Source organism: Acipenser ruthenus, chromosome 26 (genome assembly GCF_902713425.1).
Source record: "Acipenser ruthenus chromosome 26, fAciRut3.2 maternal haplotype, whole genome shotgun sequence".
In the NCBI taxonomy this organism is placed as follows: Eukaryota; Metazoa; Chordata; class Actinopteri; order Acipenseriformes; family Acipenseridae; genus Acipenser; species Acipenser ruthenus.
Genome location: NC_081214.1, coordinates 20980938 through 21008511, shown reverse-complemented (window position 1 = coordinate 21008511; position 27574 = coordinate 20980938). Strand labels below are relative to the sequence as shown.

The 27574-nt window shown below is 39.1% G+C and overlaps 1 protein-coding gene across 4 annotated transcripts in view; it reads right to left on the bottom strand.

Moving 5' to 3' along the window:
• Window positions 1–27574, bottom strand: part of LOC117430740 (ETS-related transcription factor Elf-1) — a 52080-nt gene that overhangs the window by 14861 nt on the left and 9645 nt on the right. Inside the window, exon 1 of one of the 4 annotated variants that reach the window (XM_034051138.3) lies at window positions 20112–20371. The exons of 1 other annotated variant lie outside the window; for it this stretch is intronic. The gene's annotated coding sequence lies outside the window, so the exon portion shown is untranslated. Of the gene's footprint in view, window positions 1–5052; window positions 5072–7644; window positions 7662–20111; window positions 20372–27574 lie in introns of those variants that run through there. 2 more of the 4 variants (XM_059001032.1, XM_034051140.3) reach the window with 2 other exon arrangements.

The following is a 27574-nucleotide window of genomic DNA, read 5'->3' as shown; positions in this document are numbered from 1 at the left end:
CAGTTAAAATGGAGGCTTACAAAAATCTGTTCATGAAACCTGATAAACAAGTCTGAATGGAGATCACAGAGACTGGATTTACAACATGTGGGACTCACAGCTGAACACATAAAAGGACATACAGTCTTCCACCTATATTTCCACCATAAAGTGATGCATTGCTGCAGTTTTTAGAGTGTACCTGTTTGGGTTCTAGAAGGTGACAAGGAGATTTCAACTTCGTGCCCCAACACAGAAGGCAAAAGCACAAACAAAAACAGTACTATTCTATTTTATGATTAAATCGTTGAATTCTGCAGATTTAAGTACAAACTATATATATATATTTCCCTTTAAAAAAAACAATAGTCTGAGCCCTATAAAACATGGACTTGTATTTTTGAAAGATTGGCAGCTATGACATGGCCTCTTAGATTTTGTTTTCATTTCATTTTCTTTCAAATTCATCTTATCTTTGAGAAGCAGGCCACGTTAGTAAATATAGAAAACAGGAACACAGAAAGAGAGAGAGAAAAAAGAAAGAAACACCCACAAACTGACCTGAGAGTCCTAAACTCACAGGAAATGTCTCACTAAGCAATGGTTTTTTGTCACTTCCTGTCTGTTAGACCACAGTCAGACTAACACTTCTCTCTTTCTGTGTTTGAGCTGCTGCTGTAAAACAGTTTCCACCTCTGCATATGTTGCTATAGGCCCATCATTGTTTTTCTGCACCGTTTATAAAAGAGAAAGCCCTTTGCTCTCTCCTACCAAGGCTTATAGTACATGTAAACTGCTGCCTACTTTGAATATGAATCTTTGCATAAATATCGAGCTGTACAGCTGACTAGATACAATAATCTACAAAGGCAATGCAGGTCCCACACAGTTTTAATGTCTGAATAGCCACTACTAAACTGCCACCAGCATAGTTTAGACTGAAAAGGTTGTTCTGAAGATATGTAACTGAAGTAAAATGTCATGTAAAACCGCTGCATCAAAATAAGCACATTTGTTTGATCTTACATGTAACCAACCTATCGTAGCCGTTCAAAGATGTGAAAGTCATGTGTGGCCTGTCATTAAGCATGATTCAAAATAAAATAAAACAGTGAAGCTAAAAATGACTGAACCATATATCTGGGGACGACCAATGTTAAACAAACAAACAAACAAAAAAGCATGTTGCAAAATGCACTTTTTAAAATGAACGCCTCCCAGGGCCTTACCTCACAGAATGTTCGAGAAGCCACTCTCAACTTGCTGAGAAGTCGGGGGCGTGCACTTCCAATTGTATATTTGTTCAGTAGAAGGAACCCAAAGTCGTTGCGTTACGAGCAGTGCAAAACCAGCCTAAGAAGTGTCAGGGTGCTGTTATTGTTGAAGCTGCAGGTCTCAAGACCACCAAAGCTACAATACACAGGCTTTGTAAGAGCAGAAATGCTTGAACCACATGCAAACAGCTCTCTCCCTGCCTTTCTTTCAGGTCATTCCTATATTCTTAATACCTTCTCTCTCATGGGGCCTGTCTTTAGAGTTAAAAGAAAAAACTGTAGTAGTAATTAACCAAAATGAATCTAATCCATCATGACACACACCTCCATATCTGACACTGAAAATCGTCTTTAATCGTTCATTTTATTGCCATTTGTCTGAGGAACAGAAATCTGTCTTTCTGTATGTTTTGGAATTATTATTATGATAATGCACTTCGAAACATACTTTGTGTGTAAAGAACTATAATAACAAACAGCAGATGCAACAAGTTACATAACAGTGTTTTGACTAAAAACTGAAAACCATCTCAAAACTAAGCTACTGACGTATTTAAAAAGAAAAATGTAACAAACAAAAAAAGTCAAACAATACAATATTTGTTTGTGATCATTTCAACATCCATTGCTAAAAGCCTTTGAATAAACAGCATCTGAAGCACAACTTAAAGGGCAGGGCAAGTAAAAGAAAACATTATTTCAAGACGTTTCAAAAAAGAGCAATTGTAAAATATGATATACTGTAATCCAGTTGTTTAAAGGAAAAAAATATGTGAGCATGGGGTGGAAATAAGACTCCCAGTGGATAGCAGTTTGATCCATTCCTGGTTTTGATATGAGTTTAATAAGACACACCTGAGCTTGTTGCCTATACACTGGGGCTAATTAAGCTCGAATTAAAACCTGGAATGGGTGAAACTGCTATGCAATAGGAGTCCTATTTTCATCCCTGTGTGAAGGTCTAAAAGAAAACATGAAAACCTTAGCATGCGCAATACCACGATGCACAATACCCTCTGCATTACAGAGAGTTTAACAACAAGGCATGTGCTGTATGTGTAATCAGTTCAAATATAATACAAAGGTGTCAATAAAAAAAATAAAAAAACTGAACAGAAAGGGAGAGCAACCGTTTTGTATGCAAGTCACACCACGCAGGTAAGCATCTGGGCTGATCACGAGAATGCAATAAAAATGCAGTTCTGCTGGTTTTGTGTTGTTTCGTTAAAAAATAAAAACTGATAAAGGGGCTTTGAAAACAGTTTACGGCAGAATGTCTCATTCGAGGGGGTAAATAAAAGCAACAGACCCCAGAATGAAGCCCTGGGAATGTGGGCCAAAATAACCCAGGCAAGCTACCTACTGTAAACATCCATTACATTGTTGGAACAAGATTCTCCGTGAAAACCATTCAGCCTCATTCCTCCAAGGATACAAGTCATGCTTCTATGAAAAAAAATGTGGCTCACGCAGATTCTTTAAAGTTTAAAGACTTTGAATTCAAGGCAGTCATTAGGGACTCTGCAAACACATCATCTGGTACATTATGTACACACTTATATTTGTTTTATGAATACAAGCCGAGATCCAGGGTTTAAGCCACAAAAAGATATAAAAACAAACACAAAAAAAGTTGCCTGCCCTGCTCATTAAACAAGTATGTCAGTAACATGCATATCCCCTCCACCACTGCTGGAAATAAATTTGAGCTCATGGCTTGCTAACCCACTCCATACCCTCACAACAAAAAGCATTGACAGCAATGTGGCTAATGATATCAGTAAACCCAGCGCAGTGAAAGAAGTCCAATGATGAACTGTCATTCTATTGGGCACACTATGCTGCCAATAGAATATCAGCATATGGGTGCACTGCAAGATGGGACAGAAAAACACTGCCTCTGTAAATACCTGAAACTACAGTACAGACACGTTCAACAGCTGCCACAAAACACTCCAAAACTGGAATCCAGCACTTACAGAAACCACACTAAGCATTTAACATGCTGTATAATAAATATGTTTAAAGAATAATCATAAAAAAAACAGTTGTTTCCCAATCTACATTCAATCCATGTGACTCTTGAAAGATAGTAAACTTGTGTGGGTTAAAAAGGTGAAGTTTGGGATCATAGAAGTTTAAATGTTGCATTTAGGAATTCACTTTTGAATGGCTGCTATCAATTTAGATGACAATGGGTTCGGTCTCAGGTTTAAAGCTCACAAGTACATCATATATTTTATTCCTTAAAAGCTTAAATGATCCAGATAAACCTGTATGGGCAAGGGGAACATAAAACAGTGCAGACCCCAAGCACTTCTGTCGTCATCTCAAGCTGCAAACCCCACAGAGACGCCCAGCCCCCCTCCCCTGTAGCACTCAGTGGTTACTCTGAGCACAATCTCTCCACCACACTGTTTCTGCATTTCTCTTCTGAGAAACACAAAAAAGAGAGTTCCTGTATTTTCTGAACTGCTTTCACAAACAAAATGTACAAGTCATACAAGGGGTTTTTTTTTGTAAGTTCACTGGCCTGCTGGTACCATAAAATCAGTCATATGAATCTAGATACTACTAGATTGAAGTTGTGACTGGGGAGATCTGAAGTCCCTGAGCAAACTGAATTGGGTCTCAGCTCTAGGATAACCAAACATGTAGTCAGCATACTGCAACTATTAGCTAGTAAGAAGGCATGCTGTCTGAAAGGGCCAATGCTGTAGTAATACAATAACTTTCTAAAAGGTTACATGCAGACATATATATATATATCAAATCAATACATATATAAAGCAATAATAGCCATCTCAAAAGGAATTACTGTACCACAAACTGGCAGCTATTTGCCAAACCAGTCTGCAATTCTCTTACTTCCCTAAGTGGAGGCTGTTATTATGACATTAGGCCCTGTTCACAAAGCTGTAACTCTTTTTTCTTTTTCTTTTTCTTTTTTTAAATAAAACTAAAGTTTGACATTTATAAAACGTTCCCAACAACAGAAGCGAACAACCACGAGGAACAGCTTCAAGAATATGAAAACCATTATATTCTTGAAAACAGACTTATTAAATATTGTAACTTGTATGTGTAATGTTTTTTTTCTGTTTGTTTGTTTTTTTTTTTGCCAGAATAGCGTACAGTAATTCCTTAAAAATAAGCAGTTTTGTTGTGTTATACTAACAGCTAGATTCTGACAACAACCATTCCATCTACTACTTTACTATATAGTAATAGATACCAAGTGGAACAAGTGTTCACCGACTTATTAACCCTTATCGGCTCTCTGACACATCTGAGGTTGACTACCGATGTAGCCCTTGTGAGGTCGTGTTCTGATGTTAGACAAGGCGAGGTCACATTGTAAAATGCACACTGGAAATCAGATGCAGGGGTTTCAGCATCCAGTATGCCCTGCCAATGTGGGTTACCAGACGTTTTACATTCCAGATAAAACCGCCATGAAAAGAAATACAGACAGATGGATGCACCTCACGAGATTCCAAAGTGTCAACCCACAGTTCAGAATAACTTGTGCACTTTCTCAGTGAAAATTCTACTGCAAGAGTTTTCCCAGGTCGGACCCCCATGTTATTTCTTGCAGAGCTATTCCACGGTTCAGCAGACAGTACACATTCCCAAAAGAAAATGTAAATATACTTGTTTACAGTTCAGCAGGAAAAGCACTACTAATGCTGGCAGGAGCCCTGGAAGAAGTAAACAGGGAGCTAAACAACTTGCAATTTGTAGCCCACTAGGACAGAAAGGTAGATGATAACAAGCGATATATATATATATTACTTACTACAGTCCTCTGCCCCTCCTGAACCCCACCATCATGCCGTTTGTCCTTACAGTAACAATACACTTTAATACAATGCTACAACACCTCCCACCCCCAGCACCGCATGCATGTGGCAAGAGGCCAGGCAACCCATATAGGAACCATGTTCAGTGGTTGTGAAAACAAGACAGGAAATTGCAGCAAACTAAGAGTGCTATTTGTCTCTCCATCTCCAGTTAATACATACATACATATATATATATTTGTTTATATACACACACACACACACACACACACACACACACACACACACACACAAAATACATGAGTTTCATTATTTTTTGTTAACTTTCAACTAGCTAAAAATACAGTAGATAAAATGTTAATGGTAGACAGCATTTAGGGTCAGATATATCAAACATTTGATCCAGCGCACAGTTTGCTGCACTCTCAGGTTTTTTTTTGTGCTATTTTTAGAAAGTTATCGTCCCCTGATAATATATATTTTTTGCTTTTACTGCAGGATGTGAATGGGAATGTAAATAGTCCTCTCCTTCCAGGTGTATGGTCTACAAAAGAGATCTAAAAAAAAAATGTGTCAGCATAATGCAAAAAGCAATGTTGCTTTTATTTTTTATCCATCAGTTTTAATTCTTCTAGATCTAAGTGCTGCCTTTGATACTGTCGTCCATTTCATCCTACTGAATTGTCTTGAAAGCACAGTGGGACTGTCTGGCCTTGTCCTATCCTGGTTCAAATCTTATCTTTCTGATAGGTTTCAGTTTGTCTCTGTTGGGGAGGTAAAATCGGCATTATTGGAAGTTGTCTGTGGTGTTCCTCAGGGCTCCATTCTAGGTCCCTTTTATAAAATGTTTTCATTATATGTGCTACCGTTGGGTAATACTATCCACAGACACGGAGTGAACTTCCATTGCTATTTGTCCCTAAAGTCAGGGGTTTCTTCTGCCTGGTTGTTATTAACTACTTGCCTTACAGACATCAAGCATTGGAAGTCACAGAATATTCTAATGTTGAATTCAGATAAAACAGAGGTTATGCTAGTGGGCTCACAGAACGAACTAAAAGGAAATGTGGGATTACATGAGCTCGACCCTTGCAGTCTCTCATCAAAACTTAAACTAGAAATTAAGGTTGGGGGGTCATCTCTGATCCTGATCTATCATCTGAGACTCATATTAGGGAAGCTACTAAAGTATCTTTTTACCATTTAAGTAATATAGCCAAACTTAGACCAATTATTTCCATATCTGATGCAGAGAGACTAATGCATGCCTTTGTTTTATCTAGAATTGATTATTGTAATGCACTTGTTTCTGGTATCCCAAAACATGTGGTATCCCGCTTGCAGCTTGTTCAGAATACCGCCGCAAGAATTCTGATTAAAACCAGGAAAAGTGAACATATTACCCCTGTTTTGGCTTTTTTACACTGGCTCCATGTGCAGTATAGAATTGATTTTAAGATTCTGCTGTTAACTTACAAGGCCCTGAATGGATTAGCACCTAGTTATTTGCAGGAGTTACTGATCCTATATCTTTCAAACCGCACTCTGAGATCACAGGATGCAGGGCTGCTGGTTATTCCTAGGGTCAACAAAAGCAACACGGGAGGTCAAGCCAAGACTAAAAATGCACTTTTATAAAATGGCTTTCTTATCTTAGTGGGTTTTAATGTAACTTTAAAATTGCTGCTTTTGTATTCAAATGGGCTGAGTGTGGCAGTCACATGTGTGACATGCTATACAAAGTAATGTAGTTTGTTCTTTTTTCTGCTATGTACTGTACATTGCTTTGCAATACTTTTGTATAAAAAGCGCAATATAAATGCAGTAACTAAAATAAATCTACAGGGTGATATGGTAACAGCTGAAAAGGATCCTGCAGTAGAATGGTTATAGATTATGAAAACAGATCCTACTGTTTGTCTGTGTAGACTGTACTTCTGGGTATCTTACTGTATATGGTGATGTGACAGCTAGGGTTTCCAAACAAGCGATAAATAAATCAAACGCATACAATGCGAGACTACTCTGCAAAAACAACCACATCACCAACAATCTTCATTCACTTTACAAAAGTGCTTCACAAACCTGCACCTCTATTTTCTCTCAGCCCCTTTTTATGTTTTGCAGCTTCGGGACTGGATGCTCAGGAAAATCTTAAATGCATTAATTTCCTTACTGCATGGGGACTCTTCAATTGCTACGGTACGCATTGCAAAACACTGTATTTTCAAACAAACCAATAAGCGATTGTGATAAAAACAGTGCATACTGAAAAAAGTAGAGATCACATCTTTACGTAGCCATGGGGCCTTGAATGTTTGTTAAGACAAGCTCTTAACAGCATACATGTATATAGCGTGCAATACCAGCAAGGTACAACTGAGACTGCGAGAAGAGCGCTAGTTACAACACGCTCAATCTGTCAGACGGTGTGTCGAGGTTCAGCCCCTAAGAGTGGCTGCCCCCGCAAGCTTTCACAATCCCGAGCGGTGTTTACTTGCAACTCCCATACCAATCGGTAACATGTCATAGCATGGAAAGGTTGGAAAAATGCTGAAAACGCAGCAGCAAAAACAATCATGACTCACTCCTGCTCCCAGCTTGTGTTGTTCCACTGGTGGCAGGGAGGATCCACATTGCTCCTCTGAAGTGGCTGGCTGGGGCCGGAGGACCTTCAGGGCTGCCTCCTTTTAAAACCTGGTCAGCTGGTGAATGGCCAATGGTTAAAACACATGTTAAAGGTTGTGAGGCTTTCAAAGCAGGGCCCCATAAGCACTTGCAAAATGTACTACTTAAATATATGACCACAGTGTGATATTATTGTGAAATATAGTAATATTACTAGGTGATACTGTGCTGGGCAACTGTTGCCTCAGAACACTGGGAAAGCTGGCAATCGTGGAGAAATGGGAATTGCGATGCAAAATCTGCATGGGTGGTAACAACAGCCACAACGAAGTGAAGAGCAAATATGCAAGGGGGTGTCAGATTGGGTCAGAGATTACCAGCTGTTTTAACATGCTGTACATGAAGAGGCAACAGTCAGAAAACCCTTACCATCAAAAATGAAGTAAGCATCAATTGCCTGTAACAAGTTTTTGAGTGTTCTTTAAAACTATTTAAAAGCTGACAACCGTGAGCCCAGACAGACACTATGAGAAGACAGAGTTCAACTGAGCTGGGAAAAAAGCCTTGCAAGTTGTGTGATTCGTCTATTTCGATCTCAATTTTCACTTTCGGTGTCATTCAAAGGCTATAAAGAAAAATGGTTCTCTTAAAAAGCGCATACCCAGAAAAGTGGTATTCCATACCGACACTTAATCCCACAGCCCACATTCAACTAAATTAAGACACTGACAAACATGTTTGCCTACCTGACAAACTCATTTCTTATCGTACAGAGGCACTTCAGAGCAAGCTCTTCATACAGCTAATATTTCTTTCTCCCTTTGAAGAAAATGATCAGGGTGTAGTTCTGAAAGTGCATTGTAGCTAGTGTGGAACCTTTTGTATAGCAGAATGACACACTGAAATTAACTCAATTGTTTATATCTTGCCGAAGATGGGTAAGACTCACTTTGCATAGGCTATGTCAGACTTTACCATCACTGCATGTCAACATACAAGCTCTGCCACGGCATTAACTACAGAATTAGGGCTATCGGTGTCATGGAAGGTACAGTAGCACTATGTAAATCCTGACCTATACCCACACAGTATTTACATGTACAAATGTACAGTAAGTGTGACTTAAGTAGATTTACATTTTCCCCAGAGAAAGATACTCTGTAACTTGTGGTAAAGAATGTTTATCGAGATTCAATAAACAGTTCTCTAGATACATGTAAAAGTGTACAAGGACAGGCATCTCCTGTGTGATACCTAAGTCTCATTTAACTCAGGTGTGATTAATTAAGAGCAATACAACCTTTTATTTATTTCAAAAGCGTCTGCATTCAAATCTCCACGGCTAGAACAACTGATACTTACCAAGACTATCTAAAGAGAAAATATTACATTTCTCCAAATCAGCCCATATAACCTGCATACCAGGATACATAGGCCCGCCCCTCAGGTACAAACAGTACACAAAGAAAACAAGATTGTGGTGACTACCCTAAAGAAACATGCACTGGTCAGTGCTTCTGCCTGAATGATGACCTGTGTGAATGCCAGTAGACATTCTCTCCCAAACCAGTCACCAAGACTCTCAGCACCTCCCCTGCCTCATTCCTCCACTTCAGGCACCAAGAAACACTCTTCCAAACCAAACATGCATGCATACAAGCCCACAGTCCCAATATGGTCTGGACAGTCCCGATTTCCTAGCAAATGTCCCGGGTCCCAATGCACAGGAAAAAATCATTTATTCTTCACAGTAGAGTTAGTGAAAATCACACACTGTGCTTTTTGTGTGGCTGACACATCTGTTGATCACTAACTTATACAAAGGTAAGAACACTTCATTACGTCTATTTTCACTGTCATGATGGTCTTGTCGTGTTGAGTTGGGGGGGATACGTCTATTATATGATAATGAGTGTTTTTTGCGTATGACTCCTCCCATGTGTATGATGCGTATGACCCCCCCAGAGACGAGCGTTCTGCTGAGCCGTTTCCAAATGTTGGCAAGTATGTGTATGCACATGCACATTTCAAAGTACTGTTTTGAAAAAAATATTTATTTATCCCAAGATCACACTTGCTGTCTTTCCTGAAGTCTAAAGAAAGAAATTAGGCCTAAAATAATGTTTCCATAAATCAAACCTAAACCCATAACACTAAATCGCAACACAAAAAACCTTAGATGACATGATTTTATGCACCTCTATTTTCGTTGGTAGATCTCTGTTTATAATGCCGCCCTGAGTAAACTACCATGCTATATGTATAGTTTACAAGCAGTGTTTACAAGCTTAGGTCACAGTAATTTCTGAACTTTGTAGCTCTTAATGCTTGCCCTGAAGTGGGCAGAAAAAGCAATTTACAGTCGTTACTTTGCCCTGGAATATCAAGGATTTAAGTGTAAAATGGTTCAATATGTAACTGACACTTGGTCCCTTTCCAGATAAGTGTTAAAACAAATCTTTTTCTGCATTATCTATTTGATGTGGTGAGTTTCTTCCTTTTATGAGCTTTCACCTTGGTTTAGGTCTTGAAAAACATTTACACAGTAGATGAAACTGTCACATATTAGAGAACAGTTCTCGATTTTTATTCTGTGGAAAAAAAAGGCCTAGGTCATAGGTTGACATTTAAAAAGTATCACAAGATTGCAATGAGATCACCACGGGCATTACCCAATTCTCTTTTGAACACCTCTGATCTTTAGATAAGACATTTGTAGCTCATTCTTCACCTGCTTACACTAGTAACACACTATATAAAGGGTATGACTGTTGCACTGCTGCCAAGTAGCCCCGCCCTGAGTGACCATTGGGTAACTGGATCAATGACTGTGTGTGTGCGTGTGGGAGGGCTGAAATGAAGAGAACAAAAGCAGAGTTCTTGACCCAGCACGATAATGACGCCATAGTCACCCTCCCACTCCAAGCACACACATAGAAACCCACCTTTTACCCCTAATAAACCAAGATCAACATTATTGTCATTAATACGATTATGGTGATGATGACACTGGGTATTTCGCCATGTTAATTAGAACGTTCACTGCCCATTTTGTCACTTTACAATAACCTGGTCTATTCTTCAGTTACACCCTCTGCATATTTTTTCTCTTAATGGGTCTCAATGCCAGGTTCTATTAAACCATGAAGGTTCATACGCTGCACTGCTTGCTTATATTAAAACATGCTGCAGGCACCAGGGCTGGTTGTATGGGTTGGTCGTTTTGGTCTTTAACTGTTCAATTCTAGTTCATTGTGGGGCAGTCTGGAAAATCTGGAATGGCTGGTTTCAACCCCCCCCCCCCCCCTCCTGCACGCACGCACACACCCAAATACTACACCGGTAAAAGAAAAACAAATATTATGATTATGTAGTCAACCATTACATTATAAAATAAACCTGTTTCTTGAATGCTTATGGGTAACACGGCCAGCTTTGTCTCAAGAATGGTGACAGTCAGCACTGAAGTTATTTATTTAGATACTGTACTGGGCGATTATAATGTGCGGGAAATACATTCACTGTAGACTAGAGCAATGAAACTTGGTGTTTTACCATTCAATGTGGCCAACATTTGACATAGTGTAGTTTAATACAATATTTAAACCAGAAGAATGTGGGTGGATGATCACAAAAAATGCAGTGGCTTTTGATAAGAAAGGATCACGTTTCCTGATTTTTATGTGTCTAAACGGTGTATAATAAAATACAGGTAATGAGTTACGAGCGGTATCCAAATTACACAGATATTCCACTGAATAGCCCACCATTACAATGTAAATCGATCTGTTTGGACAGCTTACATACTGTAGGAAGAATACACTGTAGGTTAGCCATATGCCCCCGTGCCTAAACACACAGCCCTTCAAATGCTTCTTCTTAAGGGCTTAAAGGCTTATTCACTGTGCACTGTAACCAGGCCACTCAGCAGTGTTGCATTATTACCTTTCCTCAATTTAAAATAAAGGAGCAACACGTGAACAAGGGCCAATAATACAGGCCTTGAGTGGGCTTAACTAGCTCTGTGCTGCCATTAGTATTAGATAGCTCTTTAATGCAATTCTTTTCACTCTCAGGGTAATCTAGTGTGTAGTCCATTAGCTCATGATTGACTGCTGCTCTGTGGATTCTCTAGCAGGGCAGCCCATCTGAGATGCAGCATCTTGTTTTCAGTCTGACATCTCTCCAGTTTTACAGCTGCCGTGTAAACAGAGGCACGTTTTTGGTTAATGGGCTTGCAGTCACTTGGCTGTGCGGCGGGTTGTAAGAATTGGACAGAAATGTCAGGACCACCTAAGGGACATGCTCTTTTTAGCTCACATGGTAAAAAGTCCTGGTTTGAAGTCTGAAGGTCAATGGCTAAAATGATTTGACGCTGCAAGGTTGTAGTAGTGAACCCCATAACTAAGTAATTAGTTGTACATGAGAGCTTCTCCTCACAGAGATATAATCAAACCATAATCCTAACCTGCCCATTCAATCCTGTCCTGTCAAATTGTGCAGTGGTCGTTTTGTAATGCAGTGTTTCCAGTGGAGGCTTTCACAGTGTAAAAATAGCGAATTATCCCCCAGAAAGAGCAAACTTGTTAGTTTGAGGAGAGTCGGTGGACATGCCCTGAATAAGTGTAAAAGAAACAGACAAACATCAGCAAAAACAACAGCAGCTAGACTCACTTAGGAGACAATGTATGAGTGCTGTTGGTGATTGTTGTTTACAGTTAGATTTTACAAAGAAGAAATGAATCAGTCAGGTCACCAAATGACTGCAGGCTAGCACAGTACAAAGAGAAAATTAAAAAAGTGATGCATCTGCCATTGATTCAAAATATACCCCATGCCAAGCTCTAAGTATTGTGCCCTCAAACCTAAAACAAACCAGAGCAAAGAGACAAACAATAAAGAAGCAGTCTGGAAGGGGGCATCTTTAGCATTTTGGTAGACAGGGAACTCATAGCCAAGCAAGATCAGGCAGCCTGCAGACCGCTATGTATCTCTGGTCTGGGCAAGCCACAGGATTTTAATGACGTGTTTCGCATTTTCTGTTAAGTCCCATTAGAGGGTCTGGAGAGGTTTAGTCTGAGAGGGTCACACCCCACACTGGTATGCTGAAACCAGGCAAGCAGGGTTGCCAAGTTTCCAAAACCGGACAGCACCCCTCCTGAAACACATACACATACACACACACACACACACACACACATACACATATACACACACACACACACACACACACACACTGCCTGCTACACATGATTTACACTTATGACATGAAATAGATCTTTTATTCAAATATATCTTAATTATATATTAGCAATATATACGGTATTATCAACTTACCTTGATTTCTTTTTTTTTTTTTTAAAGAACATAAAGTTGACAGACTATCAGAACCAGCGAGCTTGCCACACAAAGCAGGCACCACATCCTACTCTGTTTGGCTGCTAGCAACATCTGTATTTACAGCTATGCTTTGCTGAATATAATTGAATGGCAGCATATTTTAAATTATGTACCTATCAAAAGCTGAAACTGTGCTGCTTGTCATGGCTTCCAGTCTTTTCTGCCCCAACCAACTGTAAATGTACATACTAAAGTTTAATCTTCATTCCAGTTTAATTCCTCACACTTTGATATATAAAACTGTACTGTACAATAATTAAAAATATTTACATGCAAATCTGGTCATACTCGCCTGTCATAACAGACATACAGAGACAGTATCCTGAGAAATATGTCACTGTACTGTTCCACGGTATGGGATATAATGCAATCCTTGATGCCAAAGCATAAAAACTGTACAAGTGGTTCTCAAGATATTACTCAGGCAAGTACTACTTTGAACAAGAAGTCTGATTAGTGTTATAACATGTGACAAATACTTCAGCCATCTCTTGTATTTGAACATATTATTTCAGCTCATATTAAAAACTGTTTAGATCAGAAAAATCACAAATAGTGGAACAAACTCCACTCTTTTCCATCCACAAACTATATTGCATTCTAATAATCCTACATATTAACAGCAGTTTGGTTTTAAAATTAACTGCACATACAAATTTGGCAACTCTACAGTCAGTCGGGGAAAAAAAATTGACCTTTTTTTTTTTTTTAAACAAAAAGCCTACTCTTCCACCGTTAACAACCAATTTAAAAAAGAGAATATGTTTTGTGAATACAGGTCCTGTACTGGGTGTAATGGAACAGTATAGGAGATTAGCTGCATGGCATGCAAATGAAAAGCTTTTCCTATCTCTTGTGTGCTTCACGGAACGTTGGCCCTCTTTAAATAAAAACGCAAACCGGCTGCATGTAGTGTTTGTTAACTCTCCAGAGGTCCTGAATGGATGAGGGGAGGTAAGCATTGTTCAAGCGGGTTCGGCTCTTCTGTAGAAAGCAGCAGGCCAATATAAACAATGCCCTGAGGTAGAAATGAACACAGCTTTGCTTATTAAAGAGCGTCCATATACCTGGGTAAACAATAGAAAACCTAGGAGGGGCTGTTGCTAGGGAAGTCCTGTAGCCTTTGAAGATATAATGCAGTTTACTTTTACAAAATGATTTAAAACAAAATAGCAATGATCAAACCAATGTTGGGGGTGTCCACATAATTGAATACCCCCCCCCCCCTTAATGTGTAACTGGTTGCCTTTGTTTCTCATGGGGTTTTTATTTTACATCTCTAAGGGATTAAAATGTCAAATAAAACAAATAACTCACTTTACCAACTAATGACTGATCCTCGCCAACGCTAGAATACACTTGAATAGCACCCACCAATCTGTTTATTGATCTACTTAAAATAAAAAATAAAAGATCAATACAATTAATAGTAAAATAAAACTTCGGCTTTCTAGCTTCTACACGTGCCCAGTAGATGTGTTTACGCATTAATTAATAGCTTGTTGAAGGTAGCTGATAAGTAGCTCGAGCAACTCAAATTAGGACAACACAAGCTATTCAGAACAGATGCGGCATGCACTGTACAGCTGCCATTCAAAAGCACTTTCTGTTGATCAGTTAGACTCCACTGACTGGAATCCTACAGCAGTGGCTGAGCTGAACAAATTGAAATTGAGAGTGCTGATACTGCTGGCAGCTCACACAACCTGGCTTCCTATGCTGTCCCTCGCAGTATCTAACCACAGACTATATGTCTAGCTGAGTTCACTTTTTTTCAGGTTAGGTTTACAATGCTACAAAGGACCGCATGTGTTTTCAGGCACTAAAAGGCAGCCATGCTAAGAACAGAATAGAGAATGCTGCTTATTTCTAAAACTGCATTGGCTACAGCAAACCACAGTAAAACAAGAACGTGCAGAAGTATATTGCCATCTCTCATGCTGATGGACTTTAAATAGTATGTAGAAGGTAGCAAGACCGTGTTCAAATGTAGAAACCACCCTAAATATCACTGCAGGAAATGAAAAGGAAACTGGGCAGAATGAGATCTGTGAAACCACAACAGCACTACAGATATCAATGACTTCAGTAGAGTTCACAACAACCAATACGAATCAGGAATAGGAAAGACAAATATTGTGTCAGGCTGTAGTTTTATAATACATGAAGGCAATTACAAAAATGATCATAATGCTATTAAATATTTGAGGTTAAGGCTTAAATTGCTTTGAAACCACTAATTTACCATTATGCTATGCTGTAACGGCATGGTGCCTTATTACAGGGTTCAGATCCCTGTGTCTGCTGGTTTTCATTCCAACTGAGTGCTTAATTACTTAAATGATCCCTTAATTGAACTAATAATTTGCTTATTAGTTCATTGATGAAAATAAAAACAGCTAATATGTGAAAGTAATGTCTAGATGCTGGGTGGGGGAATTAGATAAAGTAAATTCCTTTAATCATCAATTCATTCTCCAAGGCCAAGCTTAAAAGAATACTGTATATCACTTAATATTATAATTTCTTACCTGTTTAATATCATACTATTTGTATTCTTTAATTGCTATGCTTCCTATTCTATGCTTCTAAAATGACTTGAAGGCTGATTGAAATGAGGAAGCATATTAGTGTTGCAATGTGCATGGAAGCTCATAGTTGAAGCATTTTGCACTAAAGACTATGCAACACAAATATGCTTTCCCACCTCAGCCCTTTTAGAAGCAATTTTTCATGTTAAATATGCTATCTAATATAATGCACTTCCTAAAATCAACCACATGTTTAGGGTATGACCTTTAACGCTACAAATAAAACTGTCAGCAGGGCTTCATTTTAATCACGTTCATATAGAAAGTGTGCAACGGCAGTTCTTAGGAAACTAACATTACCAACTCCAATGAGAATGTTCCTATGAACTTCTTGTCAAGGTTCCTAAAGCTGAATACTAGAACAATTCAAGGATCTGCCATCAGCATTTTTTTAAACACAAAATAAAATTCAATCTATCATTCAGTGTAAACTGCGGACACTGGTTTTTATTTTTTTCAGGTTGATTTTCACACCTCTTCGGACTGCCCTGTCACAACTCCCTATCCACCACTCAGCCATAACCAGAACAGTCCAAGTTATTCTCATAGAGTACAGCTGTTCCGGTCAGGAAAATGGCTGTAGCCACTTTTCATGTGCACTTACTTCAATTTACAACGGCAGATAAAGTCCTCCCAATTGTCACGCAATTAACAAAAAAATTGTAAACCCACTGGCAGACAGAACTGCAGGTCTGCAAATCGTGTTGCGATTTGCAAGCTGAAGACGAGGCTAGCTGCATGCAAATGAACTCTGCAGTGTTGAACAGTGACACCCTGGCCTGCTTCACAGGTGTACTGTAATTAACCTGCTCCTCAAAGAAATAAGAAGTGCTTGAAGCACATGCCACACATAGCATGAAACATACCACTCCCTCAGTGCACAATAGCACAGGGAGCACTGTAACCCTTAACCCTGCACTAACAAAAAATACCTTCGATCATGGTTAACTAGAATTAGAAGTTAAAGGTGGTATTAAAATAAATAAATACACCGGATTCTGATACTCTAAATAATGTTTGCTGAATAATGTCCTCAGCATGTTTTATAACAGCTGGTCATGGAGTGTTATGCAGTGCACTGTGTGGAACCACTCTAGGCCTTTTTGTCTTCTCGTCTCTCATTTCAAACCCCAGTTTTACTTCCCCCCCATTTGCTTACCCCCTTAAAACAGAAACACGTTTCAACAAGATATATTCCACTGGAACAAAGGACCTTCTTAGAGCTCATTTATATTGCCCTTTTTTTAACAGAAGAAACCATGGAAATGAAATCCCCAGCATGGAAATTCAATGCAAATATCCTGGGTTCAGGTCAGAAAGCACAGTTCACAAACTCGATACGTGTCTTGTGATCACACAGATCACTTTCCTTTTCAACAAGACTAACCTACTGGAATCAGAGATTCATAAAAGAAGAATATTATTTTTAAGCATGTACATACAGGTGGATGGGATTTGAAGCACTCCAGTTTTAATATCTTACAGAGGATGAAAAGGAGGGCCAGACAAAACAGGGAATGAATAAACGTTGAGCCCAGAGGGGCTATGTCTGACCTAACCACACCCAGATAACAATGGTGCCCTATGGAGGGCCAGCTGTGTGGGGGAATGTGTGTTCCATATAGAATAAGCCCATTGGGGCTTCGTTCACTCCCATTTTTCTGAACCCTTTCCTTAGTTTACAATGAGAAATGCCGCCATCATACTACCAAGCTTCTGTGCAGCATAAATGTGCAGCACCCCCCCCCCCACCCCCCCCCCCAAAACAGAAATTTTGTTTTGTCAGACCCAACATGCAGATCGGCGACACACTGTATTACTCAAAGCAGCAATCTTCATCTTGCACACACATTAGCAAGAGCTACAAACTTTCCATTTGAAATGACAGCAAGCGAGGCCACAATGTCTCACCCATCCCCCCCCCCCCCCCCTCACACACACTATCTCTCTCACACACACACACAGCAGCAAAAATAAGCGCACTCCCAAGCAGTTCATTGTTCCAAGTGTCCGTTATGCATAACAGGTTAACCATGAGGCAATCCCAACACATTCCCACTTCCCTCAGCCCTAACTGACTTATTAGCTGTAATAAACTGTTAACTGCTAACTGAACTGGAACACAACACATGGGTACACTGTACATCTGCTTTCGCTTGACTTGCTGCCAGAAGCTATGCAGCAGCCCACAAACTTCATATCTGTATTACTGGATGTCAGGATATTCGACTTTGGAGTGAGCGGGGTAGGCAGAGTTTTTTAATTGCAGTACTAATGAACAACAAGTGGAAGGCACACCTCTGACCCGAGAGGCCTGCTCTATTGCCCTAATACAAATACAAATATGGTTAGAATGCACACAAACTACAAGAAATGTCACCAATATGTCTTATCTTGCTGCCATGGGTCTGTATCTGTTTTCTGTTACTAGGCGTACACACACAGTGTGTAGAAACAAACAGAACTATTTCAAAATGTGTTGATGTACTGCATATGTGTGGGTGTGTGATGGCGACAAATACCTCCATATGCATACATGTGCACAGGGATTCAAAAGAACGTAAGTTACCGACTGATTTGCATATTACTGTATACCTTTGTCAAAGAAAGTTGTTACCTCATGTATGTGTGCAGGTATGTGATTACTGCTAAAGATACATATATTCATGGATACACTATGTTTCTGAAACACATTTGAAACCCTGCATCCCTGTGATCTTCTACATTTGTTTCTGTAGTGTAAGCCTGACTCATTTGTTACACACTTTTAGATTGCAGCAACAGTAGGCTTCAGGCTCCCGGCTCCCAGACACACCCTTCTCGAGTGACACAACAGGACTGACGTGGATTGGATAACTGGGGGTGCAAACACCACCCACAGGCTCGAGGTCACAAAGCTACAGAACAAGTCCCTTCAGCTCACAACGAGAGCGGGCTCTTAAAGGGACAGTGTCCCTTTTTGTCGAGATTTTAATTTCCTACAACATCACAAACAGTTACTGCACACGAGATAAGACTTGAAATGTTTTTTCTTCAACTTCTTGTTCTTTTTAAAAAACTAAAAAAAAAATGTTTTACTGTTCCGGAGGGACTGGCAGTAGAATATTGAATATGTGTTGTCCCTGTTTCAATAATTCATTAAATAAAATCCTGTTTTTGTGTTTTCTTTAGTTTTTTTTTTGTTTGTTTGTTTTGTTTTTTTAAGAAAAGGTGCAGGAAATATATTGACAGTAATTGACAGGAGCAACAAAAAGTTTTTTTTTACAGCAAAATTGTACTTGATTTTTCATGTTTGTTCAGGATTTGGTCAAGGTTTATAACTGGAATAGTAACTAGTCAGGCATTTTATTTGGAAATTCTAAAATAGCTGAGCGTGTTACAAGCCAACTGGTGCCGATTCTGGATAAACTGACAGTCTTTCTATGCCGATTCTCTTTATTGGGAAAAAAAAATTAGCTCAGAGAAATAAGCAACTTTATCTGAAACAGGAAGCATAGAACTATCTTGGTTTCTTAGATGAAAAAACAAAAGCGTACTGCATGGGCATACAAGTTCAGATTGCACTTGTTTAAGACAAAGTAATGCCACTGGATTCTCACTTAAGTGAAATAGCTTGCATTGACTGGGTTCACACTGAGTACTAGATATTAGCACAAAAGCTAAAGATATGGTGTAGAGAATTATTTTTCTTTTGTCGTTCTAAAAATTGGCTGCTGAACACTCAGTACACCCGCACGCCACATTATGAAAAAGTTCCCTTCGAAACTGAGGCTGGAACTGACAGAACTCTGAGGTATAAAACTGGACTGAGACAGTAAGGCTTGCGTAATAAAGAAAACGGCATAACTGACTTGCCATATGAAGAAAAAGCTAACAAAAATAAACAACCAAGTCCAGTAAAATGTTACTTAAAACTGTGATAAAAACAAACACTGCATTTTCATACTAACTATCTTCATATCTCCATTTCTTGAACCTTTTGGAAGCTCAATGCTGTATTAACAGTGTCCTATCGGTTTGCCTAAATGATGGCTAGTTCTGACTAACACCCAAGTTTGTGTAGGTGAATGTCTTGGTAAAATTGTTATTCAGATATAAACCATAAAAACAAACAAACAGTTTTATTCAGGCCCAAATGTTACCATAAAAACATGCATAAGCTTTTCCAGATCTGTACACCTGTATAACTACACTGTACAACAGGCAACAGCAAAACTGTTGTCATGTTCCTTTTATAAATCATTTGAATATGTTTTTTTTTCCATTTAAATTAACTCTGTAATAATTTAAAGTTCTAAATGACTGTAAAATTCATCACAGGTTCTTATTCAAAATGGTCATTCAACCCACCCAAACTCATGCGCGCACACACACACACACACACATACTCACATACATACTTTTATCAGCATAAAAACAAAGACTAAGTAACTAACCTCAAAGTACAGCGGCTTTTGCATTGGAGTCCATGTTGACTTAAATAAAAAATAAATTAAAATGTGCAAGTGAGAAAAAAATCCACATTGAAACCGCTTAGGAAAGAACTTGAGAAAAGTAATCCTTGGGTGTGCCGAATGAGAGACACACGTAGTTCCGAAACCAGTCCCCCCCCAACCTGGTTTCCACTTGTAAAAAAAAAAAGGAACAGAACCAGCAATGGCTGCTAGTGGAAAAAAAATGAAGAAGTGCACTGAAGCTACTTGCTTTCTCAGAGTGACTCAGAGAGAAGTCAGCCGTTTGCAGGCGAGGCCAGACGAGCACTCCCACACCTAGCCAATAGGCAAACAGGGGTGAGGCTGGTATGCAGATCTGTCTTTCAGGTGAGTGGCTGTCTCCACACTGATTGGCAGGCAGCATTTGGTCAGGAGAGGCAGCTAAAAACAACAGCCAGGTAAAGCACCTGGATTTAGCAAAGGGAGATGGAGAGGGGCTTGCATCTCTTTCAACCCTCTTTGTGGATCAGAAACAGTAGTTTAAGAAAATCTCCATGACCCGCTGGCCTAGAACTGAGAATGGAAGATGCAAGTCAAGGAACCCTGACAGATCCAGAGAAAGATCACAAGAAAAAAAAAAATGTGGCAGTCTTTGTATTCACCCTCCCAAAGCCACCTGGCCACAGTTCCATGCAGTCTGAAAAAAAGCTGATGGATTGGATGAGCTTGGAGATGAAACTCAAGAATCATCCTGTAAAAGAGCCCTCCCCACCCCTCCTCTCTAGGGCAGGCTTGAGACGAAGGCAGGTGGGGATGGAGAGGCTCATATTGCCACAGATTACCTGTGCTATGTGAATAAACAGAGAAGACTTCTGTCTTGTCAACAACAGCAGACCAATATAATAACAAAACAGTGCTAACTGACTAACAGCAACAAGTAAAGAATAAAAAATAATAATAAACTCAGAAGCAGATCTGAATCAATTTCAGAACAAGATAGGTCAGTATTATAAAAACTGTATTATAAATTGCTGTACAAATTGCCCATGCAAGTTTCATCAATAACAGTTCCAAAGCATAGACTTACTCTATGGAGAACTTCTTCTGACAAGCGCCCATGAAAAGATCCATCAAATTTGCGTGAGCAGTTCCCAGGAGGCTTCAACACCTATCAGGGGTCAGTAACACATGTCTACTATGTAGTCAATAAGATAAGGAAGGAGGTGGGGATCTGTCATTAGTTTTTGCTTTGTTCACAATCACCTCACTAGCCCGACTGAGGAGTGAGTGCGAAGAACAGATGACTGAATTTGGATACTTCGATTTGCATCCAGCACACACAGGATTAATTCAAATCACAGTGATTTTTACATACAGGTATTAGTTTAAAGGATTTGATGGGTCCCATTCACAACAGTATATATATATACACAACCAATATATTACCAAATCCAAAGTTAGCTGTGAAGACAATAGCAGTGTGTGTGTCTGTGTACCAAGACCATAGAATGTAGTCCACAAACATATAGCCCTGTTCCTATGTGTGACAGGGATGGCTGAGTGGTGACGTCAGGGCAGAAACAGGAACTGAAACACAGACAGAAAGCGCACTGCGCCGCCATGTTTATTTTGACAAAAATAAATAAAATATTATAACAAAAAGAAAACACTGCTCACAGAGCGAAATAAAACAGTTAAACCAAAAACAAAATCTCGAACACAAAAACAATAAGTAGGTCAGGCTGGGCAGCTGCCTTCACTGATCCTTACTTCTGTATTTTAGTTTTGTTTCGTTCTCCGTTCGCTCTCTTGCTGTCGCTCCAAAACACCCCACATTCCACCCTGAGCGCAGAAAGCTGCAGGCTTTTATACCGGTGACCATCTCCCGTTTAGCTACAAATTACTCAATTAATTAAATCGAGAGACGGTCACCTTCTGCACAAGTTTTTGTGTGGATGGGGCTTCCTCATCCTCGCTGCCAAACATTAACAAACACGGCTTTTGTCGTCATATATATACATAAATAAATCATAATACAAAATAATACAAATTAGACACAGGGGTGGAGGGGTACCCCGTTCTAAAATAAACATAAACAATACTTTAAATATTAATACACCCGCTCAAAATTAAACAAATACATTTTCAGCATGGCTTTGTGCCTGCCCCCTTTCATATGAGAGCAAGGCTTTTCCTCTGCCCTGCCACACCATGTGACAGTGTTCTGAAAGTATTACACCTGCCATATGATCCTGTATTGGTTCAGAGAGGACTTTGGACTTTGGAGTCTGGTAAAGGAGTGGCATACCCAATGCAGACCTGGGAACTGAATTTAATGTGTGTTGCTATATTATGCCAGTAAAGGCAGTCAGTGGATTCCTCTTTGCACATGGAATGTGTGCTGTCGGTGGTCTTCTCAATTAACCAAATACATTTCTGCAATGTAATGGGGAGATGTAAAGCAGACATTTACTGTACCTATACTATGTGTGACAGTAGAATACAAACTGGAGATGAATGTGATCATATTTACCCCAGAACTGAAGGCAAAACATGCGATGCAATATGAAAGAAATGCTGATGTACAGGTAAGTAAGCTGGGCTGAGTTGAGTGGGGGATGGAGGGGGGTGATGCTGGGACGCCAGAATCACCGTCGAGCCCTCTTGAGGTGTCGTGGGCTAGTCGACGAAACACTGAGGATGGAAGGTGCCCACTTGAAGACCCCAGAGATGTACCCTACTTAGCTCAGTCCAGACGGTTGTCATGCTGATGCGCTGGGGAGGCCGTACTGTGGTTGATCCCCGGCCATTAACACCAGACAGAAGGATATCTACATCATCATATGGAAGGAAACGTAAATGGAAGGAGACACATATGGATCACATTAGTTTACTGTAAAACTACGTCTTAGTTGGTGCTTATGTTGGCGAATCAAATCAGCATGAAGTTTTAACATCTACTCTCGTGTAATGGAAATCATGATGGTTTTCACAGAAGATTTTTCCCATTGAATATCAAAAAACATGCCTTGAAATACAAGGCAACTTTCCTGCAACTTTTTCTGTCAAATTATGAAGTAAACTTCTTATAGGTGACTTTTTCTTTTTTTTTAATTTTTTTTAGCTATTTTCATATTGTGAATAGTTCAGACCACAACTTCTAAACAATATTAACGTGAGCTACTTTGTGTAAAGTGCTTCACAAGTAAAACAAGCTGCTCTAAAAGCTGCCTGGCTTTAGGGTAAAGGCCAACATTACAGGATTTCAAGAGAAAAGATGCTGAGACTTGAACAGTCTACTCAGTGTATTATTTTTTACCCTCTTGCTCTTTACAAACATTTCCCATTATCTCCATCAGTGTAAGCCTCTTAGTCCAAGGCACTAAGCCTTGCTAAAAGGTCCAGGTAAGCAGACAGGAGGACTCTCCTATTACCCCCATGCAAATGTTCTTGGGACCTCTGTTTTGAATGTTTGTTTGTTCGAAGGTGGAGCTCAATGTCTTGATAAAAGTCCTTCCCTTTAGAAGCTCCCATTTGTTTCAGATGAAAGATACAAATCCAATCCACACCCACAATGACTAATTTGTAAGCCCGGAGCACTTCACTAAATATTTGCAAATCTTAGAAAGATTTGAATTATAAAGTCAGTAATTGGTATGCAAATTCATCTCTATCCCACTCCCAGTTGAATGGTTACTTGTTACTGTGTTAAAAATGAATCTATAAAACTGCATCAATCTGATAATGGTTGAATTATTCGTTTGTAATGCGAGACCACAGGCAAATTACAGATACTAGACCTCTCTCTAAAGCCCTTCTATTGCTTCTACTTATTGGTACAAACCAGCTTTCTCAATTGATTTCACACAACAGAAGAAAGATCCTCACTTTATAGGACTGCTGTCTATTAAAAAAAATTCCTCCAACTATCTTTGATTGGCTAAAACTCAGAGCCAAAGCCTTCTCACTGGCTTCATAATTTCACATTTGTTCCTGTTTGTATGTGCTTTAAAAACTTTAACTGGTCAAAGTAACTGCCTTTTGTTTGAACCTGGAGGTAATTGCTTACATTGAAACAAAACAATTCCCATATTAATATCAACGGCAAACAGAGAACGACAGCATGCAGGCAGCACAGCAAACATCATCCACGGTTATAAAGTTCAGACTTGCTCACCGACTGAAGGTCCTGCTGAATACAGCAAGACTGTGTTTAGATCAATATTAAATGTGACTCAATAGAGTATTGATTCAGAACAGTAGAAGTCACAGTGAAACAGAGGGATTCAGGTAAACAGCTGCGTTTACACACAGCCAAGGTTAAGTCTATGTAACCATTTAATCACTCCAGAAAAAAGGGTTATGTGCGAGTGAAAATGTGATACGGTTCAAGACACCATGCAAAATAATATATATATATATATATATATATATATATATATATATATATATATATATATATATATATATATATATATATATATAAATATATATATATATTTAAACAGCTCTGGAAAAAATTAAGAGACCACTGCACAATTATCATTTTCTCTGGTTTTACTATTTATAGGTATGTGTTTGGGTAAAATGAACATTTTTGTTTTATTCTATAAACTACTGACAACATTTCTCCCAAATTCCAAATAAAAATATTGTCATTTAGAGCATTTATTTGCAGAAAATGACAACTGGTCAAAATAACAAAAAAGATGCAGTGTTGTCAGACCTCGAATAATGCGAAGAAAATAAGTTCATATTCATTTTTAAACAACACAATACCAATGTTTTAACTTAGGAAGAGTTCAGAAATCAATATTTGGTGGAATAACCCTGATTTTCAAGCACAGCTTTCATGCGTGCATGCTCTCCACCAGTCTTTCACATTGATGTTGGGTGACTTTATGCCACTCCTGGCGCAAAGATTCAAGCAGCTCGGCTTTGTTTGATGGCTTGTGACCATCCATCTTCCTATTGATCACATTCCAGAAGTTTTCAATGGGGTTCAGGTCTGGAGATTGGGCTGGCCATGACAGGGTCTTGATCTGGTGGTCCTCCATCCACACCTTGATTGACCTGGCTGTGTGGCATGGAGCATTGTCCTGCTGGAAAAACCAATCCTCAGAGTTGGGGAACATTGTCAGAGCAGAAGGAAGCAAGTTTTCTTCCAGGACAACCTTGTACTTGGCTTGATTCATGCCAAAGCTGCCCGATTCGGGCATGAAGGACGCATGAATCAAGCCAAGTACAAGGTTGTCCTGGAAGAAAACTTGCTTCCTTCTGCTCTGACAATGTTCCCCAACTCTGAGGATTGGTTTTTCCAGCAGGACAATGCTCCATGCCACACAGCCAGGTCAATCAAGGTGTGGATGGAGGACCACCAGATCAAGACCCTGTCATGGCCAGCCCAATCTCCAGACCTGAACCCCATTGAAAACCTCTGGAATGTGATCAAGAGGAAGATGGATGGTCACAAGCCATCAAACAAAGCCGAGCTGCTTGAATTTTTGCGCCAGGAGTGGCATAAAGTCACCCAACATCAATGTGAAAGACTGGTGGAGAGCATGCCAAGACACATGAAAGCTGTACTTGAAAATCAGGGTTATTTCACCAAATATTGATTTCTGAACTCTTCCAAAGTTAAAACATTAGTATTGTGTTATTTAAAAATGAATATGAACTTATTTTCTTTGCATTATTCGAGGTCTGACAACACTGCATCTTTTTTGTTATTTTGACCAGTTGTCATTTTCTGCAAATAAATGCTCTAAATGACATTATACTTATTTGGAATTTGGGAGAAATGTTGTCAGTAGTTTATAGAATAAGACAAAAATGTTCATTTTCCCCAAACACATACCTATAAATAGTAAAACCAGAGAAACTGATAATTGTGCAGTGGTCTCTTAATTTTTTCCAGAGCTGTATATAGTGCTTGTAAACTTTTGTAAGTCGCCCTGGATAAGGGCGTCTGCTAAGAAATAAATAATAATAATAATAATAATAATAATAATAATAAACAACCTGCCTTCCATTCAATATCTTTGACATTAAAAAGCATTTCTTTAAAGCTAGAAAAAACATGTATTGTTGTATTCAAACTAGACTCACAAATGAATGCCAGAAAGATTGTTTTGGCATTCAAAATGCATTCTAGAGAAGTGATGTAGGCAAATTATGTTGAATCAACATTAAACAGTTGTGTTACCCGTATGTTCAATGGAATTCAAGGAGTCATCAGGTTACTAAAAACACAAAATATTGTATTATAATGCTGTGTACTACATTAGACTCATCCAAAACAGTTGGGACAGGATCCTCGTCAGATAATGGATCTGTTCAGATAATTCATTGTAATTGCTACCATACATAAAATGCCTTGTCTAGTCTTTGTATTATGTTTTCTATACAAGCTACACCAAGCTCCCCTACAAGAGTAAACTGGCCCCATTGATTCTTCATACATGTGACTGTGGTGAGCAAGTGCCAAGACACGCCTTTCCTGTGTAGTCTAAAAATAAAACTCGCTTGGTGTCATTTAAGAAAAGTCTTTTATGACAGCTTGAAGAAAACCTATAACCTATAACCCTTGCAATTAGTCTGCTTTTTGAAAGAATAAAGGCAAGCCTAAACTATTCGACTTTATTTCCAGTGGGTGTGGGGCACCCAGTAGAACAGTAATAAGCTGCTGGGGGCACCGCCCTCATCCCTGCAGCTTTTAATATAGATCAGACTGCCAAACACAAATGAAGTATTGTATCAGGGATGGGCTTTTTACTCACAGTGTGGACTCCTCGAATTATCTTAATGAGTTAATGAGGCCTCAAGGATATGACTAATTGGGCTCAGGTGTGATTAATAAATGCCTGAAGTGGTGTAATAATGATATGTAATTGGAATATGTTATGCTATACTGCATAACATCCAAAATATGTAAATATTATCTGAAATATGTAGTTATAATGCAATGTATCACAATGTATATTGTACCTAAATTCCAGAAGGCACAATTTCCTGTGAAAATATTGCTTCCATTCCTGCTTTGATATCAACAGGGAACATTTTTACATCTACAGTGCCTACACTTACTGTATTTATTCATTTAAAAACACAGCTACACAACCCCCCCGTCATATATTGTAGTTCCGAGTGTGTGTGTGTATATATATAGAGAGATTTTAGCTCAAAAAGCCAGCTGCCCAACGTACATATCTTTTTCTTTTTTAATGAAACAGTTCAATAAAACAATAAAACAGAACTGGTACTTCAGCCCACATAAAAACAGTTTTTTTGTCAGGGACTAAACGGTTTCTGAGTCACTCTCTTGATACACAGGAAACCCTTTTCTGGTACAAGCACTGACGTGGGGAACCACAGCCTGCTGTGCTGTGTGGGCAGCTCAGTACAGCTAGGGAAAGGCTGTGAGGCCACAGGGGTTTGAGATAACACTTCAGCACAATTCTCAGGCA